Source organism: Dermochelys coriacea, chromosome 10, assembly GCF_009764565.3.
Source record: "Dermochelys coriacea isolate rDerCor1 chromosome 10, rDerCor1.pri.v4, whole genome shotgun sequence".
Lineage (NCBI taxonomy): Eukaryota > Metazoa > Chordata > Testudines > Dermochelyidae > Dermochelys > Dermochelys coriacea.
Genome location: NC_050077.1, coordinates 61,161,701 through 61,186,595, shown reverse-complemented (window position 1 = coordinate 61,186,595; position 24,895 = coordinate 61,161,701). Strand labels below are relative to the sequence as shown.

The window sequence follows — 24,895 nt, the reverse complement described above, 5'->3', positions numbered from 1 at the left end:
TTTTATGTAACAATCAAATTCAGAGGTGTATAATATGGCATAACTGCATGCGAGTAGTTTAAGGGAACCACAGTTACCAATATGTGAGTTAGAGAAAGATCTTGCACTGGTATAAACTTTCTAAACTGAGAAGCTGGAGGAAGGCTCAAGGTGACTTAGATCTTGGCTTCCTTTTTTTTATTTTATTTTATTAAACTTCACACCTTTGTACGCACTCCTGTTAAAAGTTCCTGTTTCCTCTTCAACATGTAGTTACACCAACTTAGCCTCCATTAGAATCTGAAAATTGAATTCAGAAATGGACCAGAATGGTATGTTACACACTGCTAAATTGGTGTAGGATGAAGCAAGTAGCTAAGCATATCCAAGTCTAAAATACACAAAGTTTCTGTGGTGAATATATTTGGGAGGGGGGCAGATTTGGCAGAAAATTTACATTACACCAACTAAGACTCCCTGTAGACTCGCCTCTGAATTTGGCCTAGAGTTACTTGTTTAATTGATTATTCTGAATTGAATGTAGGCATAATCCCCCATGAGAAACTATTTGAATCCATTTGTCCACATACTTCTGGAAGCACCTTGTAGTTTGCGAAGCACGTGAATGATGTGAGGTTGACCTGTAATAATTTATGAATTCTGTATGTGACCTGGTTATTGGAATAGTTACTGTATGACTATATTGGATTATTGAAATGTTTATATGCATATGATGGTTTAATTCCAGGTGGCTGGGAAATAATCAGAAAGGCCAGATTTCGACCCTTTGTGGTTAGCATAGTTGATCTACAGAGTGTTGTGGCATGGGACCCAATCTAAGAATGGGAACACCATTGATTCCACCCTAAAAAAGGTAAGGCCATGTAGGATTGCTGTTAGGGGGCTTATTCCTTCACCCGCTTACTTCCCTGGTCCTTCTCACATGAATAGAGAGCAACGATACCCGAAGTCCAAAGGTGCAAACAATTCGATGTTTATTGGGGTGAACTTCCAGCAAGCATGATTCCAGTTTCCTTCTTCAGTGTCCCCCTTCCCAGCTCTGACACTACAGAGCCTTACTTGTGTCCCTGTTTTCATTTCCCCCGTTAGCAAAACATGATAACAAATCCCCCCCCACACACACACACACACACACACAAACAGTCACTTCCTGATTGACTGCAGACTATATAGGTTTCAGAGTAGCAGCCGTGTTAGTCTGTATTCGCAAAAAGAAAAGGAGTTCTTGTGGCACCTTAGAGACTAACAAATTTATTTGAGCATAAGCTTTCGTGAGCTACAGCTCACTTCATCGGATGCATTTGGGGGGAAAAAAAAAACTATAGTAAAACTTGAGTTCTGCTTAGCTATACCTTAACCAATCATTTTACTGAAATTTAACTAACCAATCCTAACATATTGTAACATGATCATTTAACCAATTATATCCCACCACCTTAATTAGTTTACACTCAGAAACAATCGCAGAACCAGACAGAGATTATACAGACAAACAATAGGGAAATGGGGATTACAGTGATAGAACAACAAAGAAATGAGGAACAGTCAGGAACAGTATCCCCGATAATGTCACGGCTAACCTGGTGGCTGAACTTTGTGACTTTGTCCTCACCCATAACTATTTCACATTTGGGGACAATGTATACCTTCAAGTCAGCGGCACTGCGATGGGTACCCGCATGGCCCCACAGTATGCCAACATTTTTATGGCGGACTTAGAACAATGCTTCCTCAGCTCTCGTCTCCTAATGCCCCTACTCTACTTGCGCTACATTGATGATATCTTCATCATCTGGACCCATGGAAAAGCCGCCCTTGAGGAATTCCACCATGATTTCAACAATTGCCATCCCACCATCAACCTCAGCCTGGACCAGTCCACACAAGAGATCCACTTCCTGGACACTACGGGGCTAATAAGCGATGGTCACATAAACACCACCCTATATCGGAAACCTACTGACCGCTATTCCTACCTACATGCCTCTAGCTTTCATCCAGATCATACCACTCGATCCATTGTCTACAGCCAAGCGCTACGATATAACCGCATTTGCTCCAACCCCTCAGACAGAGACAAACACCTACAAGATCTCTATCATGCATTCCTACAACTACAATACTGAATACAATACCTGCTGAAGTGAAGAAACAGATTGACAGAGTCAGAAGAGTACCCAGAAGTCACCTACTACAGGACAGGCCCAAGAAAGAAAATAACAGAACGCCACTCACCATTGTCTTCAGCCCCCAACTAAAACCTCTCCAACGCATCATCAAGGATCTACAACCTATCCTGAAGGACGACCCATCACTCTCACAGATCCTGGGAGACAGGCTAGTCCTTGCTTACAGACAGCCCCCCAACCTGAAGCAAACCTGAAGCAAATTCACCAGCAACCATACACCACACCACACCACACAACCACCAACCCAGGAACCTATCCTTGCAACAAAGCCCGTTGCCAACTCTGTCCACATATCTATTCAGGGGACACCATCATAGGGCCTAATCACATCAGCCACACTATCAGAGGCTCGTTCACCTGCGCATCTACCAATATGATATATGCCATCATGTGCCAGCAATGCCCCTCTGCCATGTACATTGGCCAAACTAGACAGTCTCTACGTAAAAGAATGAATGGACAAATCAGACGTCAAGAATTATAACATTCTAAAACCAGTTGGAGAACACTTCAATCTCTCTGGTCACTCGATTACAGACCTAAGAGTGGCTATCCTTCAACAAAAAAACTTCAAAAACAGACTCCAACGAGAGACTGCTGAATTGGAATTAATTTGCAAACTGGATACAATTAACTTTGGCTTGAATAGAGACTGGGAATGGATGAGTCATTACACAAAGTAAAACTATTTCCCCAGGTTATTTCTCCCACCCCACCCCCCACTGTTCCTCTGATATTCTTGTTAACTGCTGGAAATAGCCTAGCTTGCTTGTCACCATGAAACGTTTTCCTCCTTTCCCCCTCCTGCTGCTGGTGATGGCTTATCTTAAGTGATCACTCTCCTTACAGTGTGTATGATAAAACCATTGTTTCATGTTCTCTGTGTGTGTATATAAATCTCCCCTCTGTTTTTTCCACCAAATGCATCCGATGAAGTGAGCTGTAGCTCACGAAAGCTTATGCTCAAATAAATTTGTTAGTCTCTAAGGTGCCACAAGTACTGCTTTTCTTTTTGCGAATACAGACTAACACGGCTGCTACTCTGAAAGAAATGAGGATTTCACATCCCAGCTATAGATAAGTGAGTTCTTGCCAGACAGGATACTATCAAACTAAGTTTCCTTTTATATCTTCTAGGCACTTACCTTTCTTTGGAGGCGATAGGCACTATCAGGACAGGACTGTATTCCTAACAGCCCAAGAGCACCTTATTTCAATGTGAGTAGTTTGGAATGTGAGGATCTGACCATTCGCTTCCCAGCTTATGGCTGCCTCTGCTGCTTAGCCAGAGGCCTTAACCTAAGCACAGGGCCTCAGACTCACACCTTACACCAGCAGACAGTGATTCTGAGTCTCTTTTATACCTCTAGAACTAGCTAAGTGATAAGAATACACCTAAATGCTTAGAGTATAGGCCTTTACAGACAGGCCTGAATATGTATAGCCTAACAAGTGCTCTTAGAGAGGACAGAGAAGGCCCAAAGGTGCACCTAGCCCTGTAACCATGACAAAGTGAGTAAATATTTATAGTAATGAACTATTTTGGTTGGTGGTGCCTGGGGTGTTTAAACAAAGAAAATTCACACACCAGATTTTACAATAAAATATTATCAACATTGTGAAAGAAATGCAACTTAAGTAAGCACAATTAAGAGTAAAATGTATTATAAGCTATAGTCTCCCATTTCTAAACCCAACAGCAAATTTTCCTAATAATTTTCTTACCGTGCCCTGTTGTGTTCTATCAGAGGATAGATGGTTCATCTGAACTTGCACTAAGATGAATTTCTTGCTTTTTACTAGTTTAGTCACAACCTTCACATTCTTTTATTGTGACTAATAATATAATGCAGTGCAAAAGTGTAAGTATGCTAAAATTATAGGCACATTTTAAATTAAAGGAGCCATATTGCAGCTGGAATGCAAAGCCTCGCAAGCCCTCCTACCATTTACTGGCATAATGAATTGTGGTAGCCCTCTCAAAAGAGTCCCCCCAATACGCTAAAACAGCGTATGTGGAATTCTCATACTGAAGTGGACAAGTGCATCAAGCCACAGGACCTGCACAAACATGAACTTTCAAAAAATCAGCCAGACTTACAAAAAAAGCAGACAGTTAGTTAGTTAGGCAGCACTTTTCAAATTTGCCCTCTGGACTAAGTATTCCATTTTCAAGTGGATTGTGCAAAGAAGTTTACTTAGAACTAAGTCATGCCAGGAGCTGTTAAATCAAGTGACTTGAGGTAAACAAACATTACACATTGAAAAATTGCTCGCTCTCTCTCTAACATAAAAACAGCAGGTAGGAGTGTTACAATACCAAACTGCAACTGCTACCATGCAACTCTCAAACCAAGGGTAGGTTTGCTCAAAAGACAACAAAAATCAGAGCTTCCAGAACCTGCTTATTTGTTAGTAATAAAGGACAGTTCTTTTCTATAATAATATGTAACAAGTGTTTCAAAACTCCTGAAGTAATGCGGGGGTGCCTCCAAGCCTCAGCCCAGCCCCCAGTGTAAAGCCCTGCAAATCTGCGGATATCCGCAGATGATTTTTGCAGATCATGGATCGGAAGCCGATACACATTTGTAAGGGCCCTAAAGATGGACTTTGGAAGGATTGCAACGTCAAAGTATAATTATGCAGCCATTAGGGAAATAAGCTGACTCAAAAACAAATTCAAGGGTGCAAAACCCAAAGAAATGTCCCAGAAAGAAGGCTGATTTTTATATAGACAAATTACACAACAAATGGGCAACTGGACTAATTCTCCTCCCAGTTACCCTAGTCAGTGTAATTCAGGAGTGACTCCACTGAATTTAGGTACTAGTTTTACATCACGCCGTATCAGAGGAAACTCTGAATTCCCTCTCTCATTCATAGGACTTATCTGAAAATTCAATAACCACATATTTCAGAGTAACTGCATAAACATGAAACAAGAATGCAAGAGAAGGGAGTGGCTCTCATGTGAAAAAACTAAATTACTATTGGTAGCTGAACACCCAGTTTTGGCAGTTTGATTTTAGGACCATCTCTACTTTAAGCGAATCCCCTTATCAGGAGTAAATCAGATGAGGAATTTGGAAGCAAAATACTCTCATTAAGACCAATTATTTAAAGAAATGGTCTGTAATATACACAGAGGTAAAAAACTGAATTATTTTGACTTCCACTGCACTATTTTTCCATGCTCCAATTGACTAAAAAATACACCACTTCTTACAGCAGTTAGAATGATTAATTGAAATCCAAAGTATCCCCCCAGCTGCTTTGTATTGAATATATAAATACAATATGGCCTAATGTCTATCTTGTCACAAGAGACAAACAAGTCTTGAAAAACCTACTTCATATTCAAGGATCAGACACAGAACTATTAGCTACTTAGTCCCCAGATCTAAAATTAGAAATCTGGTTTATAAAAATAAGTGCAATACATTTATTAAAAAATGTTCTTAATTGTGTTCACTCTGTTATTGTTTGGAAGTCTTCCAAAAGGGAAGAACTGAGCAACTGTAGGTTTCACTCGCTCACAGCTGATTCAGATGTAAACAAGGGACAGATGGGAAACTTAAGAATGATTCAGTTCACTCACAGATGGGGAGAATTTTTAAACATGATACACTGAGATTTTCACAATGTTCTATATTTTCCAGTCCATCAAGAAACAAGAGACATTCAAAGATTATTGCTCTTATCTGCTGAAAGAGCCAGTTTTGGTTCACAGAACTATACCAGCTAAAATTTATGTTTTAGTAAAAACATTTCACCTTAAAATGATTTTAATGACAAAATGCCATATTTCCCCCAATCCTTTCAAATTGGAGAGTAGAAGTAATGTGTCAGTATTCAGAGTAGCGTAGCTGTGTTCAAAAGTTTTGTTTCATTGCTAGTGATGGCACCCGAGTCAACAACTATAACCAAAAGATGAGTTCAGTGATTTCTTTAATCTAACTGCTCCCATCAAATTGGGGGTGTTGACAGTACTGATTATTGGATGGAAATTCACAAAAGTCATAAACAGATTTTCCGAGCCTGGATAAGGTGGTCACTTGATCCCTGTGGGATGAATGAAGAGTAAGGAATGGGGTTAGCTCAGACACCAAGCAGATCAATGGCCAAAATACTGATGCAGCCCCAATTCCATGGTCTGAAGCTACTACTTACACTATGTGGCATTGTCAGAGCCTACCAAGGGAAATTAGTGGAGAATGTTGCAAATCAAAAAGGAAAAGAAATGGATATATAAAGTAATTCCTAATATTGTGCATGACAAAATCATCATGGAGAGAAAGCAGTAACTAATACTTTATGTGAATGCATTCAATAACCCAAACTCTTCCGAGGACCAGAAGCCACCTAGAGTGAATCCAAAAGAGACCAGGGAGTATTCATGTCCATTGCAGCCACAGATACACATTTCAGTGCATTTTCACAAGTGTCTCCATCAACGGGCCGGCTTTCAGAATCTTATCTACAAGTTCCAGCTATCTTCTCCAAGCAGAGCCCCCAGGGGAAGTGGCAGTTCAAAGTGTCCCCAGCATTCACCAGAAGTGAATTTTCTCTTGGCACAGCAGCCTTTTCATCAGCCTTGGTTCCTTTTTTCATTCATTCATCCCAAAGGAATCATGTGATTCCTAGTCAGGCCCATCCTTACTTTGTCTGAGCTCTTGATAAGATCACAGCATAAACAGCTATGTATCCAGGTTGTATACTATCGCTATTTAAATAAGGCATTTTAAAGTGAATGAATGATCCACAGGCTTTAGGGGTGAAACTCATTGCGACTTCCATGACCCATCCTGGCGATGGAGGAATTAGGAGGAAACTGCAAATACAAACCCACACAGAGGAGCACAGGGTCCTCAGTATTAATGAACCAAAGTCACAGGTGATAAGTAAGATGGTTTAAGTTACACATTTACCAAAGGATAACTTGAACCATCATACACATAACCTGTGTTCAGCTAATTGACATTAAGATGCCCCAGTCATAGTATGAGGCGAAGTGTGCAGGAGTCTGAACTGGTGTTAAAGACATGCCAATTAGCAGGAAGAAGGTGTAAAGAGGTACAAGGTTAAGTAGACAGTGGCCTACTTGAATTTACACCTACTTCCATATTCTAGTAAGATGTTACTTCTCTTTTCCAACTGCTCAGCATATATGTTATTCTACCTTAGACTCCCTTCTACTCACCCAACACGTTTTGCGTCATCCATATCTTTAGCAGCCAATTATGTATCTGTCTATAACCTGTAATTATAAGCCCAGCTATGTTTTTCTGACAATTTCAATCAGAACTGCTAGGTGCTGATGTTTACTTATTTAATTATGTTTACTAAAAAACTAATGATTAATTAATATTTGTATTGTGGTAACACGTAAAAGCCGCAGTCCTGGACTAGCACTCCATTGTGCTAGGTAATGTTCCGCGTATCTAAGCAGCAAAGTCTTGAAGCCATCAGTTCATCTTGCAGAGCTTGATTATCTACCTATTCTTAATATTGTTATTCTCATTCTCTTGCTGCACCCTCTGTTTGTTGTTGCACCCACTTGTTGTGACTTTTTTTAAATTACATTGTAAACTTCTCGGGATTTCTTTCTTTCTGATTTGTACAATACTTAGAACAATTGACCCTGATTATAACCCAGGTCTCTGGACCTTACCACAATACAAACAATTCATATTGGTTTGTGAGTTGTGAAAAAAATCTAAAGAATAGGCTATAGCAATAGTCTTCAAAAATAAACATGTAATTACATTAATTATACAGTAACCTTCAAAATACAAATTGGACATGGTATTAGGCTTGCAGCAAAAGTTAGTGGGTAAAATTCGGTGTTATGCAGGAGGTCAGATTAGATAACCATAATGATCCTTTTTGCCCTTAATTTCTAAGAATACAGTTCACTTAATAAAATTCAGCATGCTAGTTTTTTTACATTCACCATGTTTCTCATTTAGTTGTAGTAGCACGTTCTATGACCGCTCAAAATTCTGCAGATACCTTCATTGTCCACAATTAAATAGTATTCTTTTCTAGGGATTGTCATTGATATTCTAAACACTAAACATATCACTGTAAATTACAGCGTTCATCTACCTGTTCAAAGCCTCAATCTCTTAGCTGTAAGGAAGGGTATGCATTGGCTTTTAACGACTAAAAATATGTAATATTGGAAACATGTTCTAAGGATAATTAAATTTCATTATGTAAACAGTTTAGTATATGTAACAGATTTATCCGAAACCAGTGTAAAAATAGGTTTCAGAGTAGCAGCCGTGTTAGTCTGTATTCGCAAAAAGAAAAAGGAGTACTTGTGGCACCTTAGAGACTAACAAATTTATTAGAGCATAAGATTTCGTGAGCTACAGCTCACTTCATCGGATGCATTTGGTGGAAAAAACAGAGGAGAGATTTATATACACACACACACACACACAGAGAACATGAAACAATGGGTTTATCATACACACTGTAAGGAGAGTGATCACTTAAGATAAGCCATCACCCACAGCAGGGGGGGGAAAAGGAGGAAAACCTTCCATGGTGACAAGCAGGTAGGCTAATTCCAGCAGTTAACAAGAATATCAGAGGAACAGTGGGGGGTGGGGTGGGGGGGAGAAATACCATGGGGAAATAGTTTTACTTTGTGTAATGACTCATCCATTCCCAGTCTCTATTCAAGCCTAAATTAATTGTATCCAGTTTGCAAATTAATTCCAATTCAGCAGTCTCTCGTTGGAGTCTGTTTTTGAAGCTTTTTTGTTGAAGTATAGCCACTCTCAGGTCTGTGATCGAGTGACCAGAGAGATTGAAGTGTTCTCCAACTGGTTTTTGAATGTTATAATTCTTGACGTCTGATTTGTGTCCATTCATTCTTTTACGTAGAGACTGTCCAGTTTGGCCAATGTACATGGCAGAGGGGCATTGCTGGCACATGATGGCATATATCACATTGGTAGATGCGCAGGTGAACGAGCCTCTGATAGTGTGGCTGATGTGATTAGGCCCTATGATGGTATCCCCTGAATAGATATGTGGACAGAGTTGGCAACGGGCTTTGTTGCAAGGATAGGTTCCTGGGTTAGTGGTTCTGTTGTGTGGTTGCTGGTGAGTATTTGCTTCAGATTGGGGGGCTGTCTGTAAGCAAGGACTGGTCTATCTCCCAAGATCTGAGAGAGTGATGGCTCGTCCTTCAGGATAGGTTGTAGATCCTTGATGATGCGTTGGAGAGGTTTTAGTTGGGGGCTGAAGGTGATGGCTAGTGGCGTTCTGTTGTTTTCTTTGTTGGGCCTGTCCTGTAGTAGGTGAGTTCTGGGTACTCTTCTGGCTCTGTCAATCTGTTTCTTCACTTCAGCAGGTGGGTATTGTAGTTGTAGGAATGCATGATAGAGATCTTGTAGGTGTTTGTCTCTGTCTGAGGGGTTGGAGCAAATGCGGTTATATCTTAGCGCTTGGCTGTAGACAATGGATCGAGTGGTCTGATCTGGATGAAAGCTAGAGGCATGTAGGTAGGAATAGCGGTCAGTAGGTTTCCGATATAGGGTGGTGTTTATGTGACATATCGGAAACCTACTGACCGCTATTCCTACCTACATGCCTCTAGCTTTCATCCAGATCAGACCACTCGATCCATTGTCTACAGCCAAGCGCTAAGATATAACCGCATTTGCTCCAACCCCTCAGACAGAGACAAACACCTACAAGATCTCTATCATGCATTCCTACAACTACAATACCCACCTGCTGAAGTGAAGAAACAGATTGACAGAGCCAGAAGAGTACCCAGAAGTCACCTACTACAGGACAGGCCCAACAAAGAAAACAACAGAACGCCACTAGCCATCACCTTCAGCCCCCAACTAAAACCTCTCCAACGCATCATCAAGGATCTACAACCTATCCTGAAGGACGAGCCATCACTCTCTCAGATCTTGGGAGATTGTAAGCAAGGACTGGTCTGACAGCCCCCCAATCTGAAGCAAATACTCACCAGCAACCACACACCACACAACAGAACCACTAACCCAGGAACCTATCCTTGCAACAAAGCCCATTGCCAACTCTGTCCACATATCTATTCAGGGGATACCATCATAGGGCCTAATCACATCAGCCACACTATCAGAGGCTCGTTCACCTGCGCATCTACCAATGTGATATATGCCATCATGTGCCAGCAATGCCCCTCTGACATGTACATTGGCCAAACTGGACAGTCTCTACGTAAAAGAATGGACGGACACAAATCAGACGTCAAGAATTATAACATTCAAAAACCAGTTGGAGAACACTTCAATCTCTCTGGTCACTCGATCACAGACCTAAGAGTGGCTATCCTTCAACAAAAAAGCTTCAAAAACAGACTCCAACGAGAGACTGCTGAATTGGAATTAATTTGCAAACTGGATACAATTAACTTAGGCTTGAATAGAGACTGGGAATGGATGAGTCATTACACAAAGTAAAACTATTTCCCCATGGTATTTCTCCCCCCCACCCCACCCCCCACTGTTCCTCTGATATTCTTGTTAACTGCTGGAATTAGCCTACCTGCTTGTCACCATGGAAGGTTTTCCTCCTTTCCCCCCCCTGCTGTGGGTGATGGCTTATCTTAAGTGATCACTCTCCTTACAGTGTGTATGATAAACCCATTGTTTCATGTTCTCTGTGTGTGTGTATATAAATCTCTCCTCTGTTTTTTCCACCAAATGCATCCGATGAAGTGAGCTGTAGCTCACGAAAGCTTATGCTCTAATAAATTTGTTAGTCTCTAAGGTGCCACAAGTACTCCTTTTCTTTCAGTGTAAAAATAACGTCGCTGCTCAGCTTAATAACAAAATGTGCTGTATGTACAGGATACAAATCAATATTGTGTGACAATCTGATGGCTCTTGATCTTTTCTCATCTCTGATATACAGGAACAAAACTCTACCAACTATACATATGAAAACCTGTATCGTTCCTAAATGAAACAGCTTTGTGGCAAAGTAGTCAGCTAAGTTCCTCTGGCACAGAGAAGACAGCTACATCCACTTTTACATGGGATCTAGCTGCCATTACTGTGATAGAATAATAATAATAATACCTTAATAATAGAATTATAATAGTACCTTGCCTGTGGTCTGTTTGATCTCTGCAAGCATAAAGGCCTCCCCAGGGAAGCTCAGAGAACAGAGATCACAGGATTTTGCCTAGAGAGGTATTCCCCAAAAGCATAGTCTAGCAGGGGTTGTGCCTACTCAGGCATTAATTCCTAGAGGCTTTTTCCCCTAATAAAATAGCATATTTATGATGCAATCATTTAGAAGACTTTAAAATGCGTCCAATTTGTTTGATTTGTGGTAGCTATTTTTCTTTTTAATAAAAACACTTCAGCACAAAATGGTAGTAGCCTTGGGACTGTCTAATTTCCCCCACAGCACAGGCTAGTTTGTTGGTGCTTCTCAGAGCAGAGGACTAGGGTTACTTTATTCCCTAGTAGCAATATTACCTCTCCTCTTCTGGGGTTCTCTGCAATTCCAACTGTCACCAACTCTTTTACTCTAAATGTTATCCTCCTGTGCCTTGATTACATTATTCTTTATCCATCAACGAATGCCAGCTTTTAAATAGTTATATGGGTCTTTACCAAGGATCCAGCTCCTACCAAAAAAACCAAAAGCTGCTGGATCCCATGAACTCATTACATTGACTACAGGACTGCCCATTGATTCCCACACAAGGATGCTGTAACTTAGAGCAATCCCTAAGGATGCTCTAAATTGCACTGGGAGCTAGGTAGACCACAAGGCAGACCCATAATTTGGAGGACACAAAAGGTGGCCTAAAGCCACCCTTATTCCTCCTGCTCCCTTCCAGCCTGTACTGCCCAGAATCTGGCCCTAAATATCCAAGTTGGAATTTGGCCAGCCACCATACATCAACTTCCTGTTCTTGCAAAGAGTGCCAGGGAGCCCTAATGACAAGTGGCCAGCCAAGGTATTAGTTAGAGTCTCATCTAAGGAGAGTGTCTCCAGCAGCACAGTGCCATTAATGCAACATTGTGACATTGGTTCAATACCAAATGAGTAAAGAATGCCAGAAACCCCTTTTTTCTGCAGTTTTTCAAAATTTTTCAAATTTTCTTTGAAGCCTCCATTCTACCATTAGATACATATTACCTGTACAAGATCCAAGCTGACGGGACTGAACCTAAGATCTGACAGAATCACAGCTCAACGTGCTTTTCTTATTTGAAGGTGCTACACTTGACATTTTGCCTTCTCTTAAGGCACATCTCTACAGATCTTACCCTATTTGTACAACATCAAATTATATTTTACTCTTTCCAACATTGCCTCCTTTGAATAGTATGTTGGCATGTTCTTTAGAGCTGCTAAAAAGGATGCTAGTGTAGAGTACAATGTTTTTACTGACACATTTGTACTTTTTTTGCATCACGGTCTCCTTGTAGTTAAATAATGACAGAAAACTACATTCTATGCAAGGACCATGTGGTAGCGATATGCTAAAGGTGCTAGGAATCTGGCACAAGTGTGATTTTTTTATGTAAATATAAACTAAAGCAAATAATAATCTGACACTGTGACCATGTTGGAGGCCTGAGACCTCATAACCCCCACCCCGCCAGCTATTAAACCAGCCTTAAGTGAAACTCAGGGAGTTCACCACTAAAATTGAAAAAAGTTTGATGATAAAGCACCCCCACCTCAGGAATGTCTCTCACGAGAGTTATAACCACCAAGGTTGTAAAGACACTGGAAAATTCGGGAGGGTACAGAAAGAGACTCAACAAATAGTAAAATAAGCTCTGACCAGCATTTTATCCTGACCATCTGCACAAATAGAGAAGGTCACAATTAAGTTACAATTTGGGCATGAAAGATAAAATGTAAGGAACTAGGGCAGCAAGGAGGACACATAGGTGCCAGAGCATAATTGGTTAAACTTTTTGTTATTTAGGAGTGTGGGATAATGTGATAGGTTTAGTAAATTTGAAGGAGGGAGCTAGTTTTATCTATATAATGTAAATGAAAAACAGTGATCTTTGGGAACCACTTCCGGACTGCAGTTCACCATCAAGCTGCTGGAACTCTGACCCCTCTGCATGATCATGACGTGCAGAGGCATCACCAGGAACCCCCAAATGAATTAACCCTGACTGGCTGTCAGGTGAAACGTGTCTGTATATTGGGAGTGGTGCGCATAAGAGATTTGCTCGGTATACGTATTCTCTGTGTGTTGCTAATAAATAGATGTTTATAGCACAACTGTGTAAGGCTCTTTCACTGGAAAAAGGTTCCACAGACGCGTAGAGCCCTGAATCCTGAGGGAAAGGGCAGGTATTTAAATTGACCAGGTTTCTTTCTGAGTCCCTTGGGTAAGAATAGGTGCCTTACACGCTGAGCTCTTGAAAGAGAAAGGGTGGGGGTGCCCTACATTGAATGAGCCCTCAGTAGGGTATAGGCAGGGTACCTTAAATTGAACAGGTAACAATGTAATATTATAGCTCTTTTTTTTTTTTAAGCAGTTTTGAGCTGTACTGAGTTACATGGAGTAATTCCAGCTCAAGATTTATGTGACTGTACGAAACATATGAGGAGCACCAACCATAGCCTCCTTGCAGTTATTTTCCTGTAAATTGGCATGGTCCCTATTGGGGGGGTCTAGTCATGTTCCCAGTAAAGTCAATGACAACTCTCCTACTGGCTTTAATAGGAACAGGAGCATGTCCATCATCAGAAGACGGGTTGTCTTCTGAACTAAACGCTTTGAAAAAGTCATGGTAATAAACAACAAGAGAGCACTTTCTACAGAAGCAGTTTAAAGGAAGTTAAATCCCAAAACTCTTTGCCAATGATCTCTCATGTTAAAAAAAATGAGACCAACAAAGCTGTGATGATGACTAGACATACCTATGATCCCAATAAACACTTTGTCTCTCCCAAGAATCAAGTCAATTCCTGTTCACTTTCCTCATGCAAGCAATCCTATTGAATGAAACTTCCTACTGAACTTCATACAGACGTGTGTGCAGAAAAGAGGAGTCCATATGAGATCATCCTGCTCAGGAAGCGGGAGGCAGGTGGTGTGACAGCGTGCAAGAGCAGGAGGAGGACTTAAGAAAGTTAGCACAAATAAGATATGTTGAACTTCCCGACTACACAGATGGTGAAGCAATCTTCAGTCAGTAATCCCCGAGCTGCTGCTCTGCTCTTCACTCCCCCATGCCAGTGAATTACATCAGACATAGGAGACCCTGGCAAGTGCAGTTAATAGCACAGCTTTATTTAACTAAGGCTCAGGTGGCCTCACTAATGGAGATGGCCACCAGGCATCATAGGGCAGATTGCCAACAACAATGCCACATACTGTGCTTCTCCCAGATACCTGTTGTATCACTGATGACAATTTATATGGGCTCTTAACAGGTTAAACAGCATCTGGCTAACGTGCCTGAAAGACACACACTGTCAGTGAAATGTTGGGGCACACCATAGCTTGAAGCAGAACGGCACTGAAAGGCAGAATAGAACATATGCCCCTTCCTGGGAATGCTTCTGCAGAGAGAGACCAAGTGCCTATTTTTCTGAATGAAAAACCACCGAGACTTCACTCGCCCATCTCTGCACTTGGGTGGCTGCAGGATGGTGGGAAATGATCTGCCTTTCCAATTTTAGCTGTTGGGTCCAGTTTATTACAAGCTGGCTGAGCAGTAGCAAATCAACAGCCTACCCCAACTGGAGATATTAACACAAATGGTCAGACAAATATGCTATTATTTTAGAAGCTCCGAAGAAGAGCTCTGTATAAGCTTGAAAGCTTGTCTCTCTCACCAACAAAAGTTGGTCCAATAAAAGATATTATCTCACCTGCCTGGTCTTTTTAATATCCTGGGACCAACCTAACGACAACACTGCTATTGTTTTGCCATTTAGTTCAAACCCATATACTTTTTTTTTTTTAATACTACCAACCCCCTTCTGTGAAACTTAAGTTTTTCCTCAGCCACCTGCTAATTCTCTCTCTCTACAATCAGACTTATTTACAGCTGTGGGTTGTCCTCTGATTATAAATTTAAATCACTATAATCACTATATAAATCACTATATAAATTACTTCTGACTAAAAAGACATATAAGCTCAAAACAATTCCAGGCAACAATTAATCAGATCTGCATTTCTTTATTTAACTACCAGTACAAGTGCAAGACTTAAGCTTGTGACAAATTCTTTGGAGTCAGATTTTTATATTTAACTAAAGGGTCTTTAAAGACTGCTCTCTATTTTTAAATTAAGGACACTGAAATTTCCTGATTTCATTAAGAGTGTTGTATGTAATTTTCCTCTTCCAGCCAGTGGATTTATACCAAGGATGATTTTGGACCAACAAATCACTACAAGAAAAGGAGTACTTGTGGCACCTTAGAGACTAAAATTTATTTGAGCATAAGCTTTTGTGAGCTACAGCTCACCTCATCGGATGCATTCGATGGAAAATACAGTGGGGAGATTTATATACACACACAGAGAACATGAAACAATGGGTTTTATCATACACACTGTAAGGAGAGTGATCACTTATGATGAGCTATTACCAGCAGGAAGGGAGGGAAGGAGGAAAACCTTATGGTGATAATCAAGGTGGGCCATTTCCAGCAGTTAACAAGAACGTCTGAGGAACAGTGGGGGGTGAGTGGGAGGGGAGAAATAACATGGGGAAATAGTTTTATTTTGTGTAATGACCCATCCACTCCCAGTCTCTATTCAAGCCTAAGTTAATTGTATCCAGTTTGCAAATTAATTCCAATTCAGCAGTCTCTCGTTGGAGTCTGTTTCTGAAGGTTTTTTTTTTTTTAAGAATAGCCCTCTCAGGTCTGTAATCGAGTGACCGGAGAGATAGAAGTGTTCTCCGACTGGTTTTTGAATGTTATAATTCTTGACGTCTGATTTGTGTCCATTCATTCTTTTATGTAGAGACGGTCCAGTTTGGCCAATGTACATGGCAGAGGGGCATTGCTGGCACACAATGGCATATATCACATTGGTAGATGCGCAGGTGAACGAGCCTCTGATAGCATGGCTGATGTGATTAGGCCCTATGATAGTGTCCCCTGAATAGATATGTGGACGGAGTTGGCAACGGGCTTTGTTGCAAGGATAGGTTCCTGGGTTAGTGGTTCTGTTGTGTGGTTGCTAGTGAGTATTTGCTTCAGGTTTGGGGGGCTGTCTTTAAGCAAGGACTGGCCACAAGTACTCCTTTTCTTTTTGCGAATACAGACTAACACGGCTGCTACTCTGAAACAAATCACTACAGTATGGCTAATACAAATTTTAAAAGATTAATGATCTAAGTTAGGAATTCTTAGATTAATTCGTTACTAATTGCTTTTGCTGAAACCTGCCCTTCTATTCTCATCATTTAATGATCCATCTTTCTCATAAAGCAATCTGTGATTGATGCCCATGCATGTCTCACAGCTTTTAAAGTTCTGTAATCATTTTTTCAGCAATGGAGTTTGGCTGTTTTGTCTTGAGCATCATAAACTATCATTAGTCAGTGTCTAATATTTTGGCAGGCGAGAAAGGACATTTCATTTGGTCTGATTTCACATCAGGAAAGGAACCATTTCTGAAATTATTACCATAAGCAGAAGTTTTAGCAATTATAACTAAACAGCAGGCATATTAGCAACACCTTTATTCGAGTACGAAATCAACTAGGCAGATTCAGACTACTTCAGAGTCTGCCTAGTGCAGGGAAAAATTAACAGCCTTGGGTTTAGATATACAGTAGTTAATACAAGAGACAAAATACATTAACCAACTGTCCTGCATTATATCCCAATTGATTCTGCTGAGCGATAACACAACTGGGTCTTTCTCGGACTCTCAGCAATAATATTCCCTCATGTCTGACAAAGGGACCGTTCCCCACATTAGAGGTCATCTGCCCTCTGTAAAAGAACAATTCCCTCCAAGGAAAGAATTAAAAACTTTCAAGCATTTTTAAATGCATGACAGTTGAAAGTGAAAAGTGAACAGATGCAGATCATCATACCATATACTGTTATATAAGATGATTTTAAGTCAATCAGTTCAATTCATAACAGTGTTTACTTCTGATGATGTGGGGAAATCTCTCATGCTGCAGAAGATGGGTAGAACCCTGCAAATTGCAGGTATCTGCTTTATATCCATGGACCATTTCTGCAGATACCAGCACAGATGCAGATACAAATTTTGTATCTGCGCAGGGCTCTGACAGTAAGAGCAGGCAGGCAGCTGTGAGGAACCATGGCTCAGATCCTCCACCTGCTTCAGGCAGAGGGTCTGGGAGGCAGGGACAGGGGCTGCTCGGGCCCCACGCCCAGGGCAGGTGGAGGGTCTCCATGGCTCCCCACATCTGCCAGCATGTCTCCACTTGAGCAGGCTCTGGATGCGGGGGTGCCTCCGAGCCTCAGCCCAGCCCCCAGTGTAAAGCCCTGCAAATCTGCAGATATCCACAGATGATTTTTGCAGATCATGGATCGGAAGCCGATACACATTTGTAAGGGCCCTAAAGATGGACTTTGGAAGGATTGCAAAAGTGGGTGGGAGGGGCAAGCTCCCACCACCAGCCCCATTCTCCCAAAGCCCTTGAGGGAGTGCCCTACCAACAACCCAATCCTCCTGAAGCCCCTGCCGCCCCGCCACCAAACACCAGCTCAACTCCCACCCTCCTCACCCCCTGAGGCCTCAAAAGAGGCTCCCTGCCCCACCAGCACAACCCTCTTGGAGCCCCAGCCCACGAACACACTCTTTACTTTACCCTCCCTGCTGGTAAGCCTGGGGCCCTTGGGTAGCAGGTCCATCCTGCTTCCTAGGTCTGGCCAGTCCCTGGCACTGAGAGGAGCTACCACTATGTTTTCAGTAGCAAGCAGGTAAAGGCTCAGCTGCAGGAACAATGCAGAGTGGGTGTTGGCCAGCCAGACCAGGCCATGGCACGCTCCATCCCAGCCAGATTTTAAAAAGTGGAGGGGTATATATATAAAAAGAGGGGTGGGGCAATGGCCCTTTGCCCCGCCTCTCCAGTGCCTATGCTGGAGAAAGACACGATAGGAGGGAATCAGGAATTGTAAGAGAGTTGAGGGAGAGGAGAATCTGTCCACTGGTGGTTTCTATCCATATTCTGCTTTATGACAGCGAAAACTGTTGGAAGAATTTAGTGGCAATTACTATTGGAGAGCTCACCCGTGTAGTCCTTACTCTGGCCAAACACTGAGCCCTATAGAAATATTTATTCTGAAAGCGTAAGAAAGGCCCTGCTGTGTTATCAGACAGCAGAACAAGTGAGTATATGAAGCAGGAAGGTTAGTTAATACATTTAGTTGCTTTATTTCATAACTGTGTATCTAATCCTAAAGGCATATGGTGGGAGTTTTGCAACAACAAATACTATGGGACTGGAGGCTTCATACCTAGTTTGTGTATAGGAGTGTGCCCATAGTCTCCAGTGGTTAAGAGCTGACAAGAATTAATGCCAGTAGGTCCCTTAAAGCAATATTTGTACATTCACATTTTCACCTTCCTTACAATATCATGAAGGCAGAGTTAAGCTAAACAAGAATAGAACTGAAGAATTTAATATTAGTAATTTATATGAATGTTTCTTTTGCTGCATCTTGTGACTGATGTCCAGTGCAGATACAAGGCCAAAAGGGCCAGTGTACAGAAATAAAAGACTTGGGATTTCATTGGTGGACCTCAAACCTCTGGAAACAGGGGAAATCTGAAGTCTTTCCAGACCCAGGTCCCTCTTTGGTACGTTCTGTTCCCTTCACAGGTAGCAGGATGAGAGGATTCCGCAAAGCGAGCTGAATCCTGGGGTAAGCTGAGGAGAGTCAATCTTGAGTTATGGGCTATATGATGGGAACCCTGCAATGGGCCTACTTAAATGCCTGGTACAGGGAGATAGCACCCCTTCACGGTGTTATCTGCCCTAAGTTAAGTTATGGCCTCCCGCTTAAATCCATCTCTGTGTCTGTCCTCATTCACCTGCATGTCCTGATCAACCGACCCTGTCTCTGCTCCAGCTCTCACATCAGCTTTATAGGAGAGGCACGAATCATTTTGAGAAGGAGGCAGCAATATAAGTAGCACATGGGAAGCGGCAACATGGTCTGCTGGACTGAGCATGGGAAGGGAAAGCAAGCTGTCTTGAGTTCTTTCCTAGCTGTGTTGTTGACTCACTGTGCAGCCTCTACCAAGTCCTTTACACTTAAATTTTTAAAAAGATCAGTGATTGTGGGGGTCTCAGATTCTGGGTACCTAACTGGATGGACCCAAACCCTGTGACCACTTTTGAAAATATTACTATTTGTATAATCAGAACACCTTTGAGCCCCAGTCTAGACCAGTTTCAGAGTAGCAGCCGTGTTAGTCTGTATCTGTAAAAAAAGAAAAAGGAGTACTTGTGGCACCTTAGAGACTAACAAATTTATTTGAGCATAAGCTTTGGTGAGCTAGGGTACAGATGTGGGGAACTGCATGAAAGACCCCTTAATTCTTACCAGCTTAGGTTAAAAACTTCCCCAAGGTACAAAGTTTGCCTTGTCCTTGAACAGTATGCTGCCACCACCAAGCATTTTAAACAAAGAACAGGGAAACAGACCACTTGGAGATGTCTTTTCCACTGCATGCATCCGATGAAGTGAGCTGTAGCTCACAAAAGCTCATGCTCAAATAAATTTGTTAGTCTCTAAGGTGCCACAAGTACTCCTTTTCTTTTTGTAGTCTAGACCAGGATCTCATTGTACTAGGCACTGTACAAACATGGAACAAAAAGCCAGACTCTGCCCTCAAAGACCTTACAATCTAAGGGCATGTCTATACTACAGAGTTTTGGCAACCAAAGTCAGCTTTCATTGGCAAAACAAGTAGATGTGCAATGCTCCTTCTGCCAATTAAATTCTCCTGCTACACCGACATAATAAAACCACCTGCACGAGAGGCATAGAGATTTTTGCAACAAAATTAGAGTGACGCAGTGCCAGTGTAAACACTTGTGTTACTTATTTTGCCCTAAGAGGCCTCCAGGAGGTGTCTCACAATGTCCATCATTCCTTTAAAGGCCCAGGAATTTTTGAAATTCCACTTCCCGTTTACTTGACATGTACAACTCATATCGCATCTTCCTAGCTGACCATGGAAGCTTCCCGCAGCAAACGCGCTCCTGCCTGGAGTACACTGGAGTTGTTGGATCTGCGGGGAGAGGGGGCCATGCAGTCGCAGCTCTTCTCCAGCCATAGGAACTTTGATACCTCTAGGCAGATTGGTCATGGCATAGTGGAGAAAGGGCATGAAAGGGACACACAGCAGTGCTGTGCCAAGATCAAGGAGCTGAGGCAGGTGTACCAGAAGGCAAGGGAGGCCAATTGTCGCTCTGTGCATTGCCAAAGACGTTCCGCTTCTACAAAGAGCTGCAACCCCACCTCCGCCACCAAGAGCCCCATGGACATTTGGGGGAGGGGGCTGGAGGAAGCAGCCAGCAGAGTGAACCCCAGAGACAAGGAAGTGGAACTGGAGGAGGCTGGGGGACAGATGACAGGGATGTCAGGTGGCAAGCCAGGATCTCTTTTTAACAATGGAGGGGTCTAACCAGTCCCAGCACTCCAGCCCTGGTACGCCTGATGCACGAGAGGGGAGCTCCAGTAAGTATTCATGCTTTAATACTGCATGAAGACAAGAGGTAGAACTCTGCTTTTTCTTTTGTTTGATTGCTACCCTTGATGCATCAGCTTCTCATTCCCCTGTGCAGCTATGCAGAGGCAACCCTGCAGAAAACATTGTTGATGCAAACCAGGATGTGCAGGGAATCCTCCCTAGAGATCTCTAAGAAACTTTCCTGGAGGTATGCTGCAAGTCTCTGCTGAAGTTTCCTTGTGAGGGCTGCCTTGTTCCTTCCCCCAATGGTAGGAAAGTTTGCCATACCAATCAGCAATTACATCTGCAGGCACCATAGCAGCACATAGGCGAGCAGGATACAGACCAGTCTGTAGCCACACACATGCAGGACCTGCCTCCTTGCATCCTTGGTTACCCTCAGGAGCACAATATCAGCTGCTATCACCCGGCCTATGGAAAACAGTGTCAGTATTCAGAATAGTGGCCCCTGGGCACTTGTATTGAAACCCCTGTGAACCCCCCCCATCCTCTCCTCCATCTTGCCCTCCCCACCCCAGGCCGAACTCACCATGGTTAGGGTTCTCATAATGCTGTGTGCGTACCAAGGGAAAGTTAGAAAATGTTGTGTCAAACTTGTTTGAATCAAGGCTGAGACTGCACTCCAAATAGTGTCTTTGTCTATTATTTCTTTAGCTTCTGCAGATGAGCCCTTGAGCATTTGCTCCTGCATACCGGATGAGCCGCTCCAATTGATAAGGAGACAAACCAGCAGGAATAAGGAAGACACGTTCAGGGAGGTGTTACATTAGTCTGATGCAGCCGACAATGAATAGAAAGCATGGAGAGAGACTATAAATGAAAGACTGAGAATGGATAGCCAGAAGAGAAAACAGGGATGATACAGGGACAAGAGCGGATGATACAGCTTCTGGAAGGCCAAACAGACATTCTGAGGTCCCTGATTGCACTGAAAGCAGAACACATCCATCCTCACATCCCCCTGCCGCCCATACATAACTGCCTTCCATGTCCTCCCCAACCAACCGCCACCCCCACACACATTCCTTGCATGTTCCCGGGCTGTCCCAGTAACCCATGCACTCCACCACTAGGGACATGTTTCAGAATGACAGCTGGACATATATCCAGCTGAGAGACTCAATTCGAAATGTGCTCTTAACCTTCATGTCCTTTTGGAAAACAAACGTTTGTATTGCTGATTAATAAAAAGGTACTTATGGAAAAAATTAATTTTTGTCTAAAAATAAGTGATTGCTGCTGAAATTCATACACCGTGGCAATCAGTGCATTTGCAGAGTACAGTGAATGAATACACAGCAATCATTACAAAGTCAGGCTCTGGTGCAAGAAAGCAATACCTGGCTCAAAGCATTACTTAAACACACATTACTGGAGCTCATTGTCAAGACACTCCTTCAAAGCCTCCCAGATTCAAATAGCTCCCCTCTGTGTCCCTCTAACAGTCCTGGTATCTGACTGCTCAAAAGCAGCCACTAGCTGATCCACCTCAACGCTCCATGCCCCCGGGGAAACTCTTCCCCCAGCTTCACAAATATTATGCAAATGTTATGCAAAGCACAATAGGCTGCTATGACCATGGGAATATTTTCCTTACTGAGGTCTAACCCGCCAAAAAGGCAGCAATAGTGACCCTTTAATCGGCCAATGGCATATTTAACAGTCCTTCTGAACCTGCTGCACCTGTTGCTGAAGTGCTCCTTGCTGCCCTTAAGGTTTCTGGTGCAAGGCTTCATGAGCCACGGGAGCAAGGGGTAGGCACAGTCTCCCAGGATTACAACTGGCATTTCAACATTCCCAGTTGTAAACTTCTGGTCTGGAAACAAAGTCCCTGCTTGCAGCTTTCTATACAGGCCAGTGTTCCTGGAGATGCGTGTGTCAGTTGTGTCAGCAACCTTCCCTGACCACCCCTCACTGATGTCTCTGAAATGACCCCAGTGATCCACTAGCATTTGCAATACCATCGAAAAGTAGCCCTTTCTGTCGATGTGCTGTGTCACAAGGTGATCTGGGGCCTAAATGGGGATGGGTGTGCTATCTATCACCCTGCCACAGCTAGAGAATCCATTGCCGCAAAGCCATCCACTATTTCCTGCACATTGCCCAGAGTCAGTCTTTTTAGCAGGCGGCGATTAATGGCCCTGCACACTTGCATGACGGCAAGCCCCATGGTGGACTTCCCAATTCCAAACTGATTTGTGACTGACTGGTAGCAGTCTGTAGTTGCAAGCTTCCACACAATGACTGCCACTCACTTCTCCACCATGAGGAGAGCTCTCAATTTGGTGTCCCTGTGCTGGAGGGTGGGTATGAGCTCTACACACAGTTCCGGGAAGGTGGCTTTGCACATCTGAAAGTTCTTCAGCCACTGCTCATCATCCCATACCTGCATCACAACACAATCCCAGCACTCAATGCTTGTTTCCCAAGCCCAGAACCGATGGTCCACCACATGCAGCTGCTCTGTGATTGCCAAAAGCAACCTTGAATTGTTTCTTTCCATGGCACACAGCAGGGCAGACACTAGGGTGTCATTTTCAGAGTCACAGCTCATAAAGTACTGTAGGATCAGCCGTCTTGTGTTCATAATTCTCATAACAAGATCGGTTAGCAGTTCAGGATCCACGCTTTCAGAGATGGCAGATGCAGTTTACAGGGGCTGTTGAAAAGAGGCACAAAACGTAGTTGGAAGCCCACAGAATGTTGGGACGGAGAAAAATGCACCATGGGACGGTGAGCCCGAGGCACTGTGATTCCTTCCCAGAACTCCCAGCAGTAGAGGATGGTGAATTGCACAGTGGGATAGCTCTCCATGGGGTACTACTCTCTCTGTCAATGCAAAGCATCTATTGTGGATGAGCTCCACTGACACAAGGAGCAACAGATGTTTAATTACAGTGGTGGATGAACATCAAACTTAAATTAAGTCAACTTAACTTTGTAACAGACATGGCCTAAATGTAAGACAAAAGAGAACAGATGAAGGTCGACACCAACTGGAGAGTACAAGGTGTGACAAAGTTCCTCCTCTGACTTGGTGGGTCCTGCGCTTATTGCCAGATTTGCTCACCTCAGAGATTCATAGCAGCCCTCAGTTGGGCCATTTTCGTGGCTCAAATCTGCCAGTCACTCAGCTAACCTCATCACTGGCCAGCATGGGGAAAAGGAAGAACAATCCCCACAGTCTCTGCTGATCCACCAAGTGGGTCGGGGAACAGACCAGAGACCTTCCCCTCTGGTGGAACCCACAGTCCAGGTCAACACCTACTGTGTCTGATCAGGAGTTGGGAGCTTTGGCCGGGAACCCAGGCCCACCCGCTACTCTGGGTTTCTGGGAGTGGATTGCAGCTGTCTAGAGTCTCCTGTAACTGCTGTGTGACAGCTACAACTCCCTGGGCTACTTTCCCATGGCCTCCTCCCAACATCATCTTTATCCTCACCACAGGACCTTCCTCCTGGTGTCTGATAATGCTTGTACTCCTCAGTCTTCCAGCAGTACGCCTTCCCACTCTCAGCTCCTAGTGCCTCTTGCTCCCAGCTCCTCGCATGCACACCTCACTGACTGAAGTGAGGTCCTTTTTAAATCAGGTGCCCTGATTAGCCTTAACGGATTCTAGCAGCTTCCCAATTGGCTCCAGGTATCCTAAATAGCCTGCCTTCCTTAATTGGTTCTAGCAAGTTCCTGAGTGTTCTGGAATAGTCCCTGTTATTTTACCCAGGGGAATAATCTGGGACTAATGTATCTACCTTCGACCACTCTCTTTTAGCCATCTGGCCTGACCCTGTCACAAAGGATACAATGAGACAATATTGGTAAGCACGATAGGCCGTAATCTCAGCACACCAGCAGCTTAACTGTTGCCAAGTTTTTTGTAGACTTCATGACAAAGGACAGTTTTTAGAAGGGTTTTTCAAGGGGGGAGGATGTTGGCTTTAATCTCTTTTTCAGATCACTCCTAGTTGGTAGAGAAACAATTCAAACTAGTGT

At 43.0% G+C, this 24,895-nt stretch overlaps 1 long non-coding RNA gene across 3 annotated transcripts in view; it reads right to left on the bottom strand.

Moving 5' to 3' along the window:
• LOC122456006 overlaps nt 1–24,895 on the bottom strand; it is a 296,596-nt gene that overhangs the window by 129,430 nt on the left and 142,271 nt on the right. Inside the window, exon 1 of one of the 3 annotated variants that reach the window (XR_006274601.1) lies at nt 11,313–12,262. The exons of 1 other annotated variant lie outside the window; for it this stretch is intronic. This is a non-coding gene — a long non-coding RNA (uncharacterized LOC122456006). Of the gene's footprint in view, nt 1–203; nt 941–11,312; nt 12,263–24,895 lie in introns of those variants that run through there. One more of the 3 variants, XR_006274602.1, reaches the window with a different exon arrangement.